The sequence below is a fragment of the Rattus norvegicus genome, chromosome X (genome assembly GCF_021556685.1).
Source record: "Rattus norvegicus strain SHRSP/BbbUtx chromosome X, alternate assembly SHRSP_T2T, whole genome shotgun sequence".
Taxonomy (NCBI): Eukaryota; Metazoa; Chordata; class Mammalia; order Rodentia; family Muridae; genus Rattus; species Rattus norvegicus.
Window position 1 is genome coordinate 95,558,586 of NC_141554.1, and position 19,684 is coordinate 95,578,269.

Genomic DNA, 19,684 nt, shown 5'->3' on the forward strand with positions numbered 1-19,684 from the left:
TAAAAAAGACACGTGCTCCACTATGTTCATTGCAGCCTTATTTATAATAGCCAGAAGCTGGAAAGAACCCAGATGCCCTTCAACAGAGGAATGGATACAGAAAATGTGGTACATCTACACAATGGAATATTACTCAGCTATCAAAAACAACGAGTTTATGAAATTCGTAGGCAAATGGTTGGAACTGGAAAATATCATCCTGAGTGAGCTAACCCAATCACAGAAAGACATACATGGTATGCACTCATTATAAGTTGCTATTAGCCCAAATGCTTGAATTACCCTAGATCCCTAGAACAAACGAAACTCAAGACGGATGATCAAAATGTGAATGCTTCACTCCTTCTTTAAATGAGGAAAAAGAATCCCCTTGGCAGGGAAGGGAGAGGCAAAGATTAAAACAGACACAGAAGGAACACCCATTCAGAGCCTGCCCCACATGTGGCCCATACATATACAGCCACCCAATTAGACAAGATGGATGAAGCAAAGAAGTGCAGACCGACAGGAGCCGGATGTAGATCGCTCCTGAGAGACACAGCCAGAATACAGCAAATACAGAGGCGAATGCCAGCAGCAAACCACTGAACTGAGAATAGCACCCCCGTTGAAGGAATCAGAGAAAGAACTGGAAGAGCTTGAAGGGGCTCGAGACCCCATATGTACAACAATGCCAAGCAACCAGAGCTTCCAGGGACTAAGCCACTACCTAAAGACTATACATGGACTGACCCTGGACTCTGACCTCATAGGTAGCAATGAATATCCTAGTAAGAGCACCAGTGGAAGGGGAAGCCCTGGGTCCTGCTAAGACTGAACCCCCAGTGAACTAGACTGGTGGGGGGAGGGCGGCAATGGGGGGAGGGGAACACCCATAAGGAAGGGGAGGGGGGAGGGGGATGTTTGCCCGGATACCGGGAATGGGAATAACACTCGAAATGTATATAAGAAATACTCAAGTTAATAAAAAAAATAAATAAAATGTAAAAAAAAAAGATATTATGTTTTCACTTAACTTTTTAAGCTGACTGGGAGCCTTCTCCTATATACGAGATATTATCTGAAAGTAATAAAGTTGGGTTTAATGTATCCCTAAAAACTTAAATTGTCATTTCTTCAACTGTCAGAACATTTTTATTTAATACAACTTTGACTCGGGTAACCCAAATATTTAAAACTTCTTTTTTTTTTCTAGAACACATTTCAATATTGTTAGATTTCTTCACACAGGAACTTTCAGAAGCCACAGACTATTCTGACATTGTTATAGACATTTCTCTGAGGAACTTAACAAACAAAGAAGAGAAATATCAATGTACTTCACAATCAGGACTGAATATGTCATTTTATATATGCTCTCACCATAATAAAAATTTCACCCTTGGTTATACAGAATTCAAGAGAAGGAAAGAATAGAATTTTGTGGATGTAAGGAATGTTTTATTTCACACAAAAATAGTTCAAAAATATATCACATGACCACAAGAAATGTCTTAATAGTTATAGAGTATATATTGCTCTTGCTGAGGATCTGAATGCAGTACCCATCATCCATGCCATGTAGCTTGCATCTGCCTGTAACTCCAGAAGATATGGAGATGTCCTCATATTTCTCTGTCAGCCTGTGTGGTGGTTTGAATATGCCTAGCCTATTAGGTGTAGCCTTGTTGGAGGAACTGTGTCACTGTGAGTGTGGGCTTAGAGACCTTCTTTCTAGCCATGTGGAAACCAGTCTTCTCCTGTTTGCCTTCTGAACTACTAGAAGTAGAATGATCAGCTCCTCCAATGCCATGCTTCCTTAGATGTTGTGATGCTTCTTGGCTTGATGATAATGGACTGAAACTCTGAACCTGAAATCTAGCCACAATTAAATGTTATGCTTTATAAGAGTTGCCTTGATCATGATACCTCTTCCTAGCAATGTAAACCCTAACTAATACAGTCTGTATACACAGGAACATAACTATATATAGATACATAGATATATACACAGAGACATGAATGTGCACATGCATACATGGACTTGTGCACACATGTGCAAATATGCATGAATGGGCACATTCACCCACCCACCCCCCCACACACGCACAAAGAGAGAGAGAGTCAAATAAAAATAAAGCCTTTTTCCTATATTTTTCTTTTTTAAAGTTTTCTTATACTTTTTTTCTCATATTATTTACCATCTTCTGACTCCTTCAAGATTTCCCATCCTACCCACTCAACTTTATTTTCTTTCTCTTTGCCTACCCTTGCGACTGTTCTGTACTTTTTTCTTAGTGCCGATACAAAAAAGCATGAGCATCAAGCCTACCCTGGTTTATTAACACTATACCAAGTTTTTCTACATTATAGTAAATGGATTTTCTTTCTAATGGGAGCTAACCATTGTAAATGACTCCTTGTCTAGAGACCGGTATTCATGTTCACTTCCTCTTACCCATGCTGATATTTTGTCTAGCTTATATGTGTACAGATCTTATGCATGTTCTCACAATCTCAGTGAGTTCATGCATATGCACAGTTGTGTGTTGAAAATACTGGGTTCTTGGAGTCATCCAACACCTCTTGTTCTTAAGAATCGTTCTACCTTCTTATAGATAGATATACATTATTGAGCCTTTACAGGTTGGGTATTAAAAATACATCACATTTATGTCTAAGTACTCCAATGTAACTCTGTGTGCATATTATATAGTGTGAATCTCTGTGATAATTATCATCTTTTATAGGAAGAAATTTCTCTGATGGTGGTTGAAAATTTGTATAATATAGGAATCTGTAATTAGGAGTCATTTTGTTGCTTTCATTGTTTATAATACTGGTAAAATTTTCAGTAGAGCCTGTGACATATCAAGTCTCATGTTTTGGCCATTATTAACAGCGTTAAATATGGCTTTTAGCTCATAGCAATTTACAAATTCAAAATGTGATCTCATAACATTATGCCAATATTGAACCAGTGAGAATCTTTTCCAGTCAGGTCACTATTGTAGCTCACAAATGTTGGTTCTGGATGAGAATGGTGAACACTAATCAATAGGAGGGTGAAGCTTACAGCTTTATGCCAGATCAATTTTTCTATATTGCACTCCATAAAATATACAGTGTCTTCAAAAATAGCCTGTAAGCATGTGGGGGCATAGACTATGGAATTGCTTTTGCCAAACCAACAAAACAAAACAAAGTAAAACAAAACAAAACAAAAGATAAACAAAAATGAAAACAAAAATCCAAAACAAAAAACATGCAACTCATTCCTAATATTAGGGTTTTATTTCTAGTATATACAATCTACAATAACATTTTACCTCCTAATAAATGCTAATTCTATTTAAAATCCTATATTTGAAATGTAAATAATTAAGATATCCAGTAAAAATATTGAAAATACAATACTTTAAGAATTCTTTCAAGGGAATCTCGTGCTCCCTGCCTCCAGCTCACTGATCCCAAACCCCGTGGGAAAGAGAGCTCACTGCTGAGACAGGTGGGCACTCCTGAGTCTGCAGAGCAGAAGAGACCACCAACACTGCCCACCCCTGCCCACATCCCTGGCCAAAGAAGAAACTGAATACGGCCTCTGGGTTCCCATGGATAAGGGCACAGGAGCAGGAAATCCACTGTGTCTGAGACACCACCAGAACCTGAAGAGACCGACCAGATAAACAGTTCTCTGCACCCAAATCCCGTGGGAGGGAGAGCTAAACCTTCAGAGAGGCAGACATGCCTGGGAAACCAGAAGAGTCTACACTTGGCCCACATCTCTGACTCCAGAGGAAAACACAAAATGCCATCTGGAACCCTGGTGCACGGAAGCTCCCGGAAAGGGCGGCACAGAACTTCCTGGTTGGTGTCACCGCCGAGAGCTCATAAGCAACACCCCATGAGCAAACTTGAGTCTTGGGACCACAGGTAAGACCAACATTTCTGCTGGAAGCAACCTGCCTGGTGAACTCAAGACACAGGCCCACAGGAACAGCTGAAGACCTGTAGATAGGAAAAACTACACGCCGGAAAGCAGAACACTCTGTCCACATAACTGGCTGAAAGAAAACAGGAAAACAGGTCTACAGCACTCCTGAAACACAGGCTTATAGGACAGTCTAGCCAATGTCAGAAATAGCAGAACAAAGTAACACTAGAGATAATCTGATGGCGAGAGGCAAGCGCAGGAACCCAAGCAAAAGAAAGCAAGATTACATGGCATCATCGGAGCCCAATTCTCCCACCAAAGCAAACACAGACTATCCAAACACACCAGAAAAGCAAGATCTAGTTTCAAAATCACATTTGATCATGATGCTGGAGGACTTCAAGAAAGATGTGAAGAACTCCCTTAGAGGACAAGGAGAAGCCTACAGAGAGGAATCACAAAAATCCCTAAAAGAATTCCAGGAAAGCATAAATAAACAAGAAGAAGCCCATAGAGAGGAGTCACAAAAATCCCTGAAAGAATTCCAGGAAAACACAATCAAACAGTTGAAGGTATTAAAAATGGAAATAGAAGCAATCAAGAAAGAACACATGGAAACAACCCTGGATATAGAAAACCAAAAGAAGAGACAGGGAGCTGTAGATACCAGCGTCACCAACAGAATACAAGAGACGGAAGAGAGAATCTCGGGAGCAGAAGATTCCATAGAAATCATCGACTCAACTGTCAAAGATAATGTAAAGCGGAAAAAGCTACTGGTCCAAAACATACAGGAAATCCAGGACTCAATGAGAATATCAAACTAAGGATAATAGGTATAGAAGAGAGTGAAGACTCTCAGCTCAAAGGACCAGTAAATAATCTTCAACAAAATTAGAGAAGAAAACTTCCCTAACCTAAAGAAAGAGATACCCATAAGCATACAAGAAGCCTACAGAACTCCATATAGATTGGACAAGAAAAGAAACTCCTCCAGTCACATAATTGTCAAAACACCAAACATACAAAATAAAGAAAGAATATTAAAAGCAGTAAGGGAAAAAGGTCAAGTAACATATAAAGGCAGACCTATCAGAATCACACCAGACTTTTCGCCAGAAACTATGAATGCCAGAAGATCCTGGACAGATATCATACAGACCCTAAGAGAACACAAATGCCAGCCCAGGTTACTGTATCCTGCAAACTCTCAATTAACATAGATGGAGAAACCAAGATATTCCATGGCAAAACCAAATTTACCCTATATCTTTCTACAAATCCAGCACTACAAAGGATAATAAATGGTAAAGTCCAACAAAGGAGGAAAGCTATAACCTAAAAGAAGCAAGAAACTAATCATCTTGGCAACAAAACAAAGAAAAGCACACAGACATAACTTCATATCCAAATATGAATATAACAGGAAGCAATAATCACTATTCCTTAATATCTCTCAACATCAATGGCCTCAACTCCCCAATGAAAAGACATAGATTAACAAACTGGATACGCAAAGGGACCCTGCATTCTGCTTCCTACAGAAAACACACCTCAGAGACAAAGACAGACACTACCTCAGAGTGAAAGGCTGGAAAACAACTTTCCAAGCAAATGGTCGGAAGAAGCAAGCTGAAGTAGCCATTGTAATATCAAATAAAATCAATTTTCAAATAAAAGTCATCAAAAAAGATAAAGAAGGACACTTCATATTCATCAAAGGAAAAATCCACCAAGATGAACTCTCAATCCTAAATATCTATGCCCCAAATACAAGGGCACCTACATACATAAAAGAAAACTTACTAAAGCTCAAAACACACATTGCACCTCACACAATAATAGTAGGAGATTTCAACACCCCACTCTCATCAATGGACAGATCATGGAAACAGAAATTAAACAGAGACGTAGACAGACTAAGAGAAGTCATTAACCAAATGGACTTAACAGATATTTATAGAACATTTTATCCTAAAGCAAAAGGATATACTTTCTTCTCAGCTCCTCATGGTACTTTATCCAAAAGTGACCATATAATTGGTCAAAAAAAACGGGCCTCAACAGGAACAGGATGATAGAAATAATCCCATGTGTGCTATCAGACCACCACGACCGAAAACTGGTTTTCAGTAACAATAAGGGAAGAACACCCACATATATGTTGAAGTTGGACAAATGCTCTACTTAATGATAATCTGGTCAAGGAAGAAATAAAAAAAGAAATTAAAGACTTCTTAGAATTTAATGAAAATGAAGGTACAACATACTCAAACTTATGGGACACAATGAAAGCTGTGCTAAGAGGAAAACTCGTAGCTCTGAGTGCCTGCAGAAAGAAACAGGAGAGAGCATATGTCAGCAGCTCGACAGCACACCTGAAGGCTCTAGAATAAAAAGAAGCAAATACACCCAGGTGGAGTAGAAGACAGGAAATAATCAAACTCAGAGCTGAAATCAACCAAGTAGAAACAAATAGGACCATAGAAAGAATCAACAAAACCAAAATTTGGTTCTTTGAGAAAATCAACAAGATAGATAAATCCTTAGCCAGACTAATGAGAGGACACAGAGAGTGTTTCCAAATTAACAAAATCAAAAATGAAAAGGGAGACATAACCACAGATTCAGAGGAAATTCAAAAAATCATCAGATCTTACTATAAAAGACTATATTCAACAAAATTTGAAAATCTTCAGGAAATGGACAATTTCCTAGACAGATACCAGGTATCGAAGTTAAATCAGGAACAGATAAACCAGTTAAACAACCCCATAACTCCTAAGGAAATAGAAGCAGTCATTAAAGGTCTCCCAACCAAAAAGAGCCCAGGTCCGGACGGGTTTAGTGCAGAATTCTATCAGACCTTAATAGAAGACCTCATACCAATAATATCCAAACTATTCCATAAAATTGAAACAGATGGAGCACTACCGAATTCCTTCTATGAAGCCACAATTTCTCTTATACCTATACCACACAAAGACCCAACAAAGAAAGAGAACTTCAGACCAATTTCCCTTATGAATATCGACGCAAAAATACTCAATAAAATTCTGGCAAACCGAATCCAAGAGCACATCAAAACAATCATCCACCATGATCAAGTAGGCTTCATCCCAGGCATGCAGGGATGGTTTATTATACGGAAAACCATCTACATGATCCATTATATAAACAAACTGAAAGAACAAAACCACATGATCATTTCAATAGACGCTGAGAAAGCATTTGGCAAAATTCAACACCCCTTCATCATAAAAGTCCTGGAAAGAATAGGAATTCAAGGCCCATACCTAAACATAGTAAAAGCCATATACAGCAAACCAGTTGCTAACATTAAACTAAATGGAGGGAACCTTGAAGCAATCTCACTAAAATCAGGGGCTAGACAATGCTACCCACTCTCTCCCTACTTATTCAATATAGTCCTTGAAGTTTTAGACAGAGCAATCAGACAACAAAAGGAAATCAAGGGGATACAGATGGGTAAAGAAAAAGTCAAAATATCACTATTTGCAGATGATATGATAGTATATTTAAGTGATCCCTAAAGTTCCACCCGAGAATTACTAAAGCTGATAAAAAACTTCAGCAAAGTGGCTAGGTATAAAATTAACTCCAATACATCAGTAGCCTTCCTCTACACATAAGAGAAACAAGCCGAGAAAGAAATTAGTGAAACAACACCCTTCATAAGAGACCCAAACAATATAAAGTACCTTGCTGTGACTTCAACCAAGCAAGTAAAAGATCTATACAATAAGAACTTCAAGACTCTGAAGAAAGAAATTGAAGAAGACCTCAGAAGATGGAAAGATCTCCCATGCTCATGGATTGGCAGGATTAATATAGTAAAAATGGCCATTTTACCAAAAGCAATCTACAGATTCAATGAAATCCCCATCAAAATACCAATCCAATTCTTCAAAGAGTTAGACAGAACAATTTGCAAATTCATCTGGAATAACAAAAAAAAAAAAAAAACAGGATAGCTAAAACTATTCTTAACAGTAAAAGGATTTCAAGGGGAATCCCTATCCCTGGACTCAAGCAATATTACAGAGCAATAGTGATGAAAACTGCATGGTATTGGTATAGAGACAGACAGATAGACCAATGGAACCGAATTGAAGACCCAGAAATGAAACCACACACCTATGGGCACCTGATTTTTGACATTGAGCCAAAACCATTCAATGGAAAAATGATAGCATTTCAGCAATTGGTGCTTGTTGAACTGGAGGTCAACATGTAGAAGAATGCAAATTGATCCATGCTTATCACCCTGTACAAAGCTTAAGTCCAAGTGGATCAAGGACCTCCACATCAAACCATATACACTCAAACTAATAGAAGAAAAAATAGGGCAGCATCTGCAACACATGGGCACTGGAAAAAATTTCCTGAACAAAACATCAATGGCTTATGCTCTAAGATCAAGAATCGACAAATGGAATCTCATAAAACTGCAAAGCTTCTGTAAGGCCAAGGACACTGTGGTTAGGACAAAACGGCAACCAACAGATTGGGAAAAGATCTTTACCAATCCTACAACAGATAGAGGGCTTATATCCAAAATATACAAAGAACTCAAGAAGTTAGACTGCAGGGAGACAAATAACCTTATTAAAAATGGGGTTCAGAACTAAACAAAGAAGTCACAGCTGAGGAATGCCGAATGACTGAGAAACACCTAAAGAAATGTTGAACATCTTTAGTCATAAGGGAAATGCAAATCAAAACAACCGTGAGATTTCACCTCACACCAGTGAGAATGGCTAAGATCAAAATCTCAGGTGACAACAAATGCTGGCAAGGATGTGGAGAAAGAGGAATACTCCTCCATTGTTGGTGGGATTGCAGACTGGTACAACCATTCTGGAAATCAGTCTGGAGGATCCTCAGAAAATTGGACATGAACTACCTGAGGATCCAGCTATACCGCTCTTGGGCATATACCCAAAAGATGCCTCAACATATAAAAAAGACACGTGTTCCACTATGTTCATAACAACCTTATTTATAATAGCCAGAAGCTGGAAAGAACCCAGATGCCCTTCAACAGAGGAATGGATACAGAAAATGTGGTACATCTACACAATGGCATATTACTCAGCTATCAAAAACAATGACTTTATGAAATTCATATGCAAATGGTTGGAACTGGAAAATATCATCATGAGTGAGGTAACCCAATCACAGAAAAACACACATGGTATGCACTCATTGATAAGTGGCTATTAGCTCAAATGCTTGAATTACCCTAGATGCATAGAACACATGAAACTCAAGACAGATGATCAAAATGTGAATGTTTCACTCCTTCTTCAAAAGGGGGAAGAAGAATACCCTTTGCAGGGAATAGAGTGGCAAAGATTAAAACAGAGACAGAAGGAACACCCATTCAGAGCCTGCCCCACATGTGGACCATACATATACAGCCACCCAATTAGACAAGATGGATGAAGCAAAGAAGTGCAGGCCGACAGGAAGCCGATGTAGATCTCTCCTGAGAGACACAGCCAGAAAACAGCAAATACAGAGGCGAATGCCAGCAGCAAATCATTGAACTGAGAATAGGACCCCCGTTGAAGGAATCAGAGAAAGAACTGGAAGAGCTTGAAGGGCCTCGAGATCCCTTATGAACGACAATGCCAAGCAATTAGATCTTCCAGGGACTAAGCCACTACCTAAACACTGTACATGGACTGACCCTGTACTCTGACCTCATAGGTAGCAATGAATATCCGAGTAAGATCACCAGTGGAAGGGGAAGCCCTTGGTCCTATTAAGACTGAACCCCCAGTGAACTAGATTGTTGGGGGCAGGGCGGCAATGGGGGGAGGTTGGGGAGGGGAACACCCATAAAGAAGGGGAGTGGGAGCGATTAGGGGGATGTTTGCCCGGAAACTGGGAAAGGGAATAACATTTGAAATGTAAATAAGAAATACTGAAGTTAATAAAAAAAAAAGGATTTTATCAAGGAATATGAGAAATGTTCAAAGCCCAAATCTCTTCATAGTACTGGAGACATTTCTCTACATATAACCTGTGAAATGGAAAAATAAGTAATTATCATAATTCAATACAAGTCCAATTCCTGAAAAATAGAATAATATAAAATCTTCCAGTTAAAATAGAAGTTTTGAGAAATTGGCCAATATTTTTTCCTATCTTCTTTTTAGAACTCTGCATCCTGAAACAGAGATACTTCCTCTGTTATGAACATTGCTTCATTATCCATAATAGCCAGACGTTGGAAATAGTTTAGATATCCACCAACAAATGAATTTAAAATAAAAATGTGGTACATGTATGCCATGGGATATTATTCAGCAGTTAAGAAATGTAAAATCGTTAAATGTACAGGGTAGAGTTAGAAACGTTCAACCTGAGGGTGGTAACTCAATCACAGAAATACCAAAATTTCATTTTCTTTAATATGTGAATGTTGGTCTTGGTTCTTTAAATATCTGTAGTTTATTTAGAATCTCAACCGATATTGGATAGTAAATAACCAAGTGTAAGGATGGATCTTCCAATGAAGGAAGATATAGAATTTAGTGTTTTAAAAGAATAAGGAGCAAGGAAGTATAGGAGGATTAAAGGGAATGTGGGATGGGAAAGAAGCATAGAGAGGGAAGATGGGTATGACAACTAACAATAAATGCCTTTTTTTTTTTTTTTGGTTCTTTTTTTCGGAGCTGGGGACCGAACCCAGGGCCTTGCGCTTCCTAGGCAAGCGCTCTACCACTGAGCTAAATCCCCAATCCCTAATAAATGCCTTTTGAAAAAACATATGAATGCTTACTATTGTAGAATCTGCCTAAAATATAAACACATATAAAAGTAATATAAGTGGAGACACACCATATTGTGGAAGACACTTCCCATAGTAAACCATCAATCAACCCGCCCCTCCTCTGCCATCAAAACTCCAACTACCAGCAATAAGTTGCATATTTTGAGTCATTAACCAAAGATACCACCAAAACTGTAGACTCTCCTTGACAGCATGAATGTGACCCTATTACTGAAGATACCATATACTTTCATTATCAAACATGAAGAAATCAGGCTGGTATAAAGCTAGAATCTTCACTTCTACTGACTAGTATTTTAAAAAAAAAGGGACAGTTGCTGTCAGAGGAGCAGAGTAATCATCAGTATAATACAACAATGACTGTGTGATATATAATGGCCTGTCTGTATGATAGTCCCATTTAAGCAACAGTAGTATGAATATTAGGGAAATAACCTACCACTTTTTGACTGGTTTAATAGCAACTCCATTAAGATGGAACACATGCCTTATATTCTTAATGATAAGAATAATTTGAGATTAGAGAGGTCATGGGCCCCCAAAAAATCAAGTGCTATTATTCTGCTAAATAAACATAACCAGTAGATATGAATGTGAAATGAACAACTCAGTTTCTGTGGAATATAGCTTATACAGATTAAATCTAGTCTATAATTTCTTTTGTGTAATAATACATAAATTAATATATAGAAGAAAATAGATTGTATTGTCCTTCTTAATGTGAGAAATCATTATTCAATTCATTGAATATCTATGCTCCATATGATTATGTGTTTAAATACTTGGTTCTCAGCTGGTGACACCCTTTAAGAGATTTTGACAATTATATATGATAATATATGTCTGGAGAAACTAAGTCAGTGATAGTGAGTTATGAGTGTCATAGGCCAGGCCTTTCTCTCACTTTCAGGATTTGTATGTATATAGTGCTATGGAGCTGTCTATCAGCATTTCTTCTCTCCCAGGAAGTAATACATGGCCTAAATCAGTGAGGCAAAATAATTCCTTACTCTCTTAACTTCTTAGAATTAGGTCAGAGTGACAAGAAAGTCAGGAAGGTAACTAATAGAGAATATGGTAACAAAAACTTGGAATACATTTATTAATTTTACCATGATATTTGGGGATTTATTCAGGTAGTTTGAGAGAAACTATTGAAGATTTTGGAACTTCGGACAAGAGCATCACAAGAGTACTATATGAAGGCAGTGATACATTACATTAGTAGCTCAGAAGTCTAAATTCCTTATGGGAATGTAGATGGTAAAAACATTCTTTGTGAGATTGCAAGGAATATCCATATCACTCATAGTTTCAGGCATATGCACACTTGGATCTAAGTTGCTATAACTCTTTGGGGATTTATAAGATACCTAGTCTTCCTGGAGGAAGTATGCAAGTTGAGGCAGGCTTTGAGAGTTTCAGATGTCACCTGACTTTCAATTTTCCCACTATGCTTCAAGTTTATTGATCAAGATTGCTCTGACCTTCTTGCATTTCATGTCTTGCCTCTTGCTTGCTTTCTCTGCCACATAATTATAGAAGCTAAACCTCTGGAACCACAATTGAAGGTAAACACTTTTCCCTAGAGGTTGCCTTGGTCCTGGAATTTTATAAGAAAAACACATAAGTAACTAGTACCAGAAGGCAAGTATGTTGTTATGAAGAAATCAACCACAATGTTTTTGGAGGAATATGCAAGATATGAAACGCAAAAAAAAAGAAAGAAAGAAAGAAAAGAAACAGCTCAATCCTAATATGGGCTTGGAAGATAGTAGTGTTGAGAAAACTGGGAACTATGAAGCCCTATCCCTTTACAGGGGAACAATATTAGCAACTAGACTAGGGGTTATTCTAGTTATAGTTTAGCACAGAATCTGGCTGTCTTCTATTGTCATGGGGATTTGTCTGAGACTAAATTTAAAAGCAATCTACTGTTTTCAATGAAAGTGACCTTTTTGTTTCTTTTCTTATTCTTATTTTTGTGATGATTGTCTAGGCTAATGTTGCAAGTTCATACTTGAAGACAGATGTCTGGCTATCACATGATGTTCCAATGCCCCAGAATCATTCCAGAAAAGATTGTGGATTCCCTTGTAAGTGATATGACCCTATAAAACTATGAGCGTCTTCGGTCTTAAAGTCCCTGCTTCTTGTTGTTGCTCTTGTTGGATATTTTATTTATTTACATTTCAAATGACTCCTTTTTCCATTTGCCACCCACAAGATCCCTATCCCATTCCCCATCCCCCTTCTTCTATGAGGGTGTTTCCATATACACCCACACACTCATATCTCATGACCCTGGCATTCCCCTAAACTGGGGCATCTGGCCTTCACAAGACCAAGGGCCTCCCCTCCCATTGATGCCAGATAAGGCCATCCTCTGCTATATATATGGCTAGAGTTAAGGGTCACTCTGTGTGTTCTCTTTGGTGGTTTAGTTCCTGTGAGTTCTGGGTGGTCTGATTGGTTGATATTGTTGTTTTTACTATATGGTTACAAACCCCTTCAGGTCTTTCTGTCATTTCCCAACTCCTCCACTGTAATCCTCATGCTCAGTTCAATGGTTAGCTGCAAACATTCTCATCTGTATCAGTAGGGCTCTAGCAGAGCCTCTCAGGAGAGAGCTGTATCAGGCTTCTGTCAGCCTGCACTTCTTAGCATCCATAGTAGTGGCTGGGTTTACTGTCTATATATGTAATGGATACTCAGGTGGGGCAGTCTCTGGATGATTTTTCCTTCAGTTTCTGCTCTACACTTTGTCCTTGTACTACCTTTAGACAGGAGCAATTCTGGGCTAAACTTTGGAGAGGAGTGAGTGTTCCCGTTCCCCAGTTGGGGACCTATGCCAAACCTCTGGATATTTTTTTGCAGGTTCTCTCTCCCCTTTGTTGGGCATTTCAGCTAATCTCATCCCTGTAGGGTCCTGGGAGCCTATTGCTTTCCTACCATCTGGGACTTTGTGATGGTTACCACCAGTTCCCCATCCCCTTTTACCACGCACCTCTGTTCAAATTCCAAACCCTCTGTATATCATCCTCATCACCACCCATATCTGATCCCATCCTCCACCACTTACCCCTCACACAAAGCTCTTCCTCCAAAATTCCTGCAACCCTCTACCTCCTGTGGGTAATTTTGTTCTCCCTTCTAAGAAGGTCTGAGGCATCAACACTTTTGTCTTCCATCACCTTGAGCTTCATATGGTCTGTGAATTTTTTCTTGAGTATCCCAAACTTATTGCCTAATATCCATCTATCAGTGAGTACATATCATGTGTGTTCTTTTGTGACTGGGTTACCTCACTCAGGATGATATTTAATAGTTCCAACCATTTGCCTGCAAATTTCATGAATTCATTGTTTTTAATAGCTGAGCAGTATACCATTGTGTAACTGTATCACATTTTCTGTTTCCATTCTTCCATTGAGGGACATCTGGGTTCTTTCCAGATTTTACTTGTTATAAATGAGGCTATTATGAACATAGTGGAACATGTGTGTTTGTTATATGTTGGAGCATCATTGTGTATATGCCCAGGAGTTGTATATCTGGGTTCTCAGGTAGTATTATGTCCAATTTTCTGAGAAACCTCCAAACTGATTCCAGATTGATAGTACCATTGCAATCCCATAAACAATGGAGGAGTGTTCATCATTCTCCATATCTTCACCAGTATCTGCTATCACCTAAGTTTTTTATCTTAGGCATTCTGATTGGTGTGAGGTGGAATCTCAGGATCATTTTGATTTGCATTTCCCTGAAGACTAGGGATGTCAAACTCTTCTTTAGGTATTTCTCCGCCCTTTGATATCCCTTAGTTGAGAACTCTTTGTTTAGCTCTGTATCTCATTTTTAATAGGGTTATTTGGTTGTTCTTTCCCTAATCTGTTGGTTGCCCTTTTGTCCTATTGACAGTGTCCTTTAACTTTCCAAAAGCTTTTCAAATTTATGAGTAACCAAGTGTTGATTGCTAATCTAAGAGCATAAGCCATTTGTGTCCTGTTCTGAAAATTTTCCCCATTGACCATGTGTTTGAGACTCTTCCTTATCTTTCCTCTATTAGTTTCAGTGTATCTGGTTTCATGTGGAGGTCCTTGATTCACTTGGACTTGAGTATTGTACAAGGACCAGTGGTCTGTCTAGAAAATTGTCCATTTCATTCAGATGTTCGATTTTGTTAAGTATAGGCTTTCATAGCCAGATCAATGAATTTTTGGGTTTCTTTAGTTTCTGTTATTATTTCTTCCTTTTCATTTCTGATTTTGTTAATTTGGCTACTCTCTCTGTGCCCTCTGGTTAGTCTGGCTAAGGGTTCATCTATCTTGTTGATTTTTCCAAGAATCAGCTCCTAGTTTTGTTTTTGTTTTTTTTTTTTTTTTTTTTGCTTCTTTGTATACTTCTCTTTGGTTCTACTTGGTTGATTTCAGTCCTGAACTTGATTATTTCCTGCCATCTACTTCTCTTGAGTGTATTTGCTTATTTTTGTTCTATAGATTTTAGATGTGCTAAAAGCTACACAAGTGGCTAGTGTATATCCTTTCCAGTTTATTTTTGGAGACATTCAGAGCTTTGAGTTTTCCTCTTAGCACTGCTTTCATTGTGTTCCGAAAATTTGGGTATGTGGTGTCTTCATTTTTGTTAAATTCTAAAATGTCCTTCATTTCTTTATTTCTTCCTTGTAATCATTGTGTAGAGGATTTTTCAGCTTCCATGTGCATATGGACTTTCTCTTTGTTGTTGTTATTAAAGACCAGCCTTAGTCCATGGTAATCTGATAGAATGCATGGAATTTTTTCAATCTTCTTGTATCTGTTGAGGCCTATTTAGTGACCAATTATATGGTCAATTATAGAGAAGGTACCATGCTGTGCTGAGAAGAAGTACAGTCTTTTATTTTAGGATGACATGTTCTAAAGATATCTATTAAATCAATTTGATTCATAACTTCTGCTAGCTTCACTGTCTCTACGTTAGTTTCTGTTTCCACGATCATGTTTCTATTGATGAGATTGTGGTATTGAAATCTACCACTATTGTGTGAGGAACATTGTGTGCTTTGAGCTTTAGCAAAGATTCCTTTATGAATGTGGGTGTCCTTGCATTTGGAGCATAGATGTTCAGAATTGAGCTTTCATCTATGTAGATTTTTCCTAGATTTCATTGTTGTGCATTTCCTGTATGCATCAAAATCCCGAGTCCTGTTTAAGCATCCAGTCTGTTAGTCTGTGTCTTTTTATTAGGGAATTGAGTCATTTGATGTTAAGAGATATTAAGGACCAGAGATTGTTGCTTCCTTTACTTGTTGTTTGAGATCGAATTATGTTTATGTGGCTATCTTCTTTTGGGTTTTGTAAATTTGTTTTTGTCATGGAATATTTTGGTTTCTCCATCTATGGTAATTGAGAGTTTTGGTGGATGTAGGAGCCTGGACTGGCATTTGTGTTATCTTAGAGTCTGTGTGACATCTGTCCAGGATCATCTGGCTTTCATGCTGTCTGGTGAGAAGTCTGGTGTAATTCTGATAAGTCTGCCTTTATATGTTACTTGACCTTTTTCCCTTACTGCTTTTAATATTCTTTGTTTTGTGCATTAGGTGTCTTGATTATCATGTGATGAGAAAAACTTCTTTCCTGGTCCCATGCTTTTGGGGTTTTTAGGTTGATTTCTTTATGCAAGAAGGCAGGTACAGGATAGATTGAGGTCTGTCATTGTATGAGAAGGAAGGATGGGTGGGAGATACGTTTTAGAAAGGAAAGACAGAGCTGGAGAAGCTGGGAGAACAAAGTTGCAAATTTAAGATTCTTCTCTGGCATAGATACAGGTTGTTATGATCATTTTTAAGGGATGGGTGTGAAAATTTTGTGCTGTCTAAATGGGCAGATTATATCTTATCAATTAGATCAGAGGTTATTGTGTGTTATATTCTTTCATTGGGCAACTTAATTGAGTTAAAGAGAGTATGTGGTGGTGGGATGCAGTAGGCCCATCATGGAATTGAAATTTCTATGGAACTGGCATGGCAGCAACCTGCCTTGGGAACTAGATGGGTAAAGAGATTTCTGTGGGGCTCAGAGAGAAGCAGTCACACTGTGATATGGGATGGAGCTTAGCTAGCTGGTGAGATGCTGTGCTGACAGATGAAAATATCCCTCAGATGCCATGTGGCCCTACTGTGCTGGCACGAGTGTGTGATAAAAGAATCCATTTTTTTTATTTACCCCAATGGGGGTTCTATTGGCTTTTTGTATATTTTACAGGCATTTCTTTCTGTGGGTTGTGGAAGTATTCTTCTATAATTTTGTTGAAGATATTTACTGACCATTTGAGTTGGGAATCTTCATTCTCTTCTATACATACTGTCCTTGGATTTGGTCCTCTCATTGCGTCCTGGATTTCCTAGAAGTTTTGGGTTAGGAGCTTTTTGCATTTTGCATTTTCTTTGACTGTTGCATCAATGTTTTCTATGATATCTTCTGCACCTGTGATTCACTCTTTTATCTCTTGCATTCTGTTGTTGATGACTCCTGATCTCTTTCCTAGATTTTCTATCTCCAGGATTACCTCCTTTTGTGATTTCTTTATTGTTTCTTCTTCTATTTTTAGATCCTGGATGGTTTTGTTCAATTCCTTTACCTGTTTGGTTGTATTTTTCTGTATTTCTTTAAGGGATTTATGTGTTTCCTCTTTAAGTGCTTCTATCTGTTTACCTGTGTTCTTCTATATTTCTTTAAGGTAGTTATTTATATCTTAAAGTCCTGTATCATCATGACGAGATGTGATTTTAAATCAGAATCTTGCTCTTCAGGTGTGTTTGTGTATCCAGGGTTTGCTCTGGTGGGAAAACTAGGTTTTGCCGATCCCAAGTATCCTTGGTTTCTGTTGCTTTGATTCTTGTGCTTGCCTCTCATGACTCTGGTGTTAACTGGTTTTGATGTCTCTGACTGGAGCTTGTCTCTCCCCTGAGACTGTGAAACAGGAATCTTGGGTGTGTCAGCACTTTTGGGAGACCAGCTCTTTCCTGGTGGGATTTGGGTATGAAGAGCTGAGGTACTGGGTTATCCCCAGGGAACAAAAGGAAATCTGAATGGAAAGAGGCTTTTTTAAGGTAATGAAATATTGAATCTGTGATGTAATTATTATTAATTAATGTTAGGAGGGTCTGCAAAAAATCCTTGTGGAACAGAAAGAAATACAAAATATATAGTTCAATAAGAAATAGGACATCAAACTCTTACAGAGACTTGTGTGAAAAGAAAGGTATTAGCATCATTAACAAAAGGTCTCCTGAATAGCATCTGAGCAAATTCAAGTATCTTCTCAAGGTAAGAAGCCCCCCCCCAGCTTACATGAAATAAAAAGGGTCCATTCCTACCAGTCAGCAAAAGTTAGCAGTATTTTCTATGTCAGTCTGGATTTGGTGACAGGAAGAATGTAAGAGTGCAGGGGCTGTTTATTCTTCCTCTGTGGCTTCAAGAAGCTAATGAGTCCAGGTGACAGGTGGCAATCAAATCCTTAATTTATATCTCTAAGAAGGTAATAGCTAGTGAACACTTACTCTATGCAGCTGCGAAGATGAACCCTTGCAGCGAATGTACAAAGATATCGTTTGGTTATGTAATGACAATGAGGTATCTGACAAAGAGAGCTATGTAAAAGGAGTAGAAATCATGCAGTGAAGGACACATAAGTCAAGTCATAAAACTAGTATGGCAGAGTCATCTAAGATCTTAAAAATTCAAGTCCCTAGTACTGAACATGGAAACTTAATTTGGTGTTAACTTTGATGGTTTTCAATCTTGCCTTGATTTAGTATTTCGCCACAATGTATCTGATTCCTCCCTTTTGTAATTGAAATGTATGTTATTCATCATTTTGTGTTTGAAATATGTAATTTGCATTTTGATTTTTATAAGGGGTTACAGTTAAAAGGTTACTTGGCATATAGACATTCTGAGTCTTGAGCTTATTGGAACTTCACCTTCCAGGAAGTTCTTCGTGAAGGGTAACTGGAAGATGAATGGGAGGAAGAAGTACCTGAGAGAACTCATCCGCACCCTGAACACAGTCAATGTGCTAGTAGACACCGAGGTGATTTATGCACAACCAAGACCTACATCAACTTTGCTAGGTACTAACTGGATCGCAAAATTGCTGTGGCTGCATAGAACTCCTACAAAGTGGCCAATGCAACCTTGGTTGTGGAAATCAGCTCTGGAATGATTCAAAGACTTAGGAGACACCTGGGTGGTGCTGGGGCACTCGGAAAAACAGCACGTCTTTGGGGAAACAGACGAGTTGATTGGGCAGAAATCACTTGGAGTGATTTCCTGCATTTGAGGAATTTAGGGGAAAGGGAAACTGGCATCACTAAAAATGTTTTCAAGCAAACCAAGGTCATTGCAGATAATGTGAGGGACTGGAACAAGATGGTCCTGGCCTATGAACCTGTATGGGCCATTGGGACTGGCAAGACTGCAACCCCTCAAAAGGCCTGGGAAGTACATGAGAAGCTCCAGGGATGGCTGAAATCCATGTCTCTGATGGGGTGACTCAGTGCACCCTGATCATTTAAAGAGGTTCTGTGACTGGAGCAACCTGCAAATGGCTGGCAAGCTGGCCTGATGTGGATGTCTTCCTCATGGGCGGTACATCTCTCAGTACAATGTCTCACATTGAATTTGTGGACATCATCAATGCCAAACAATAATCACTGCTCACCCCCCTACCTGCCTGCATAGTCTGGACTAGGTTGCCTAGAAGTTTAGTAACTATTCCCACCAGTAACATGCTTCTGATGACATCATCTACCCCATCTTGTCACCTAATCCATACTGTACCTTCCTGAGCCTTTTACACCTTCCCATATTGGTTGGAACCAGGCCAATCCGGTTACCACTTAAAATGGTTAGAATCAAATATGTCACCAAAGTAGCTCCCTG

At 38.6% G+C, this 19,684-nt stretch overlaps 1 pseudogene; it reads left to right on the forward strand.

The window, feature by feature from the left end:
• LOC147998301 (uncharacterized) overlaps nucleotides 1-19,452 on the forward strand; it is a 75,854-nt pseudogene extending 56,402 nt beyond the window's left edge.
• The last annotated feature ends 232 nt before the right edge of the window (nucleotides 19,453-19,684 follow it).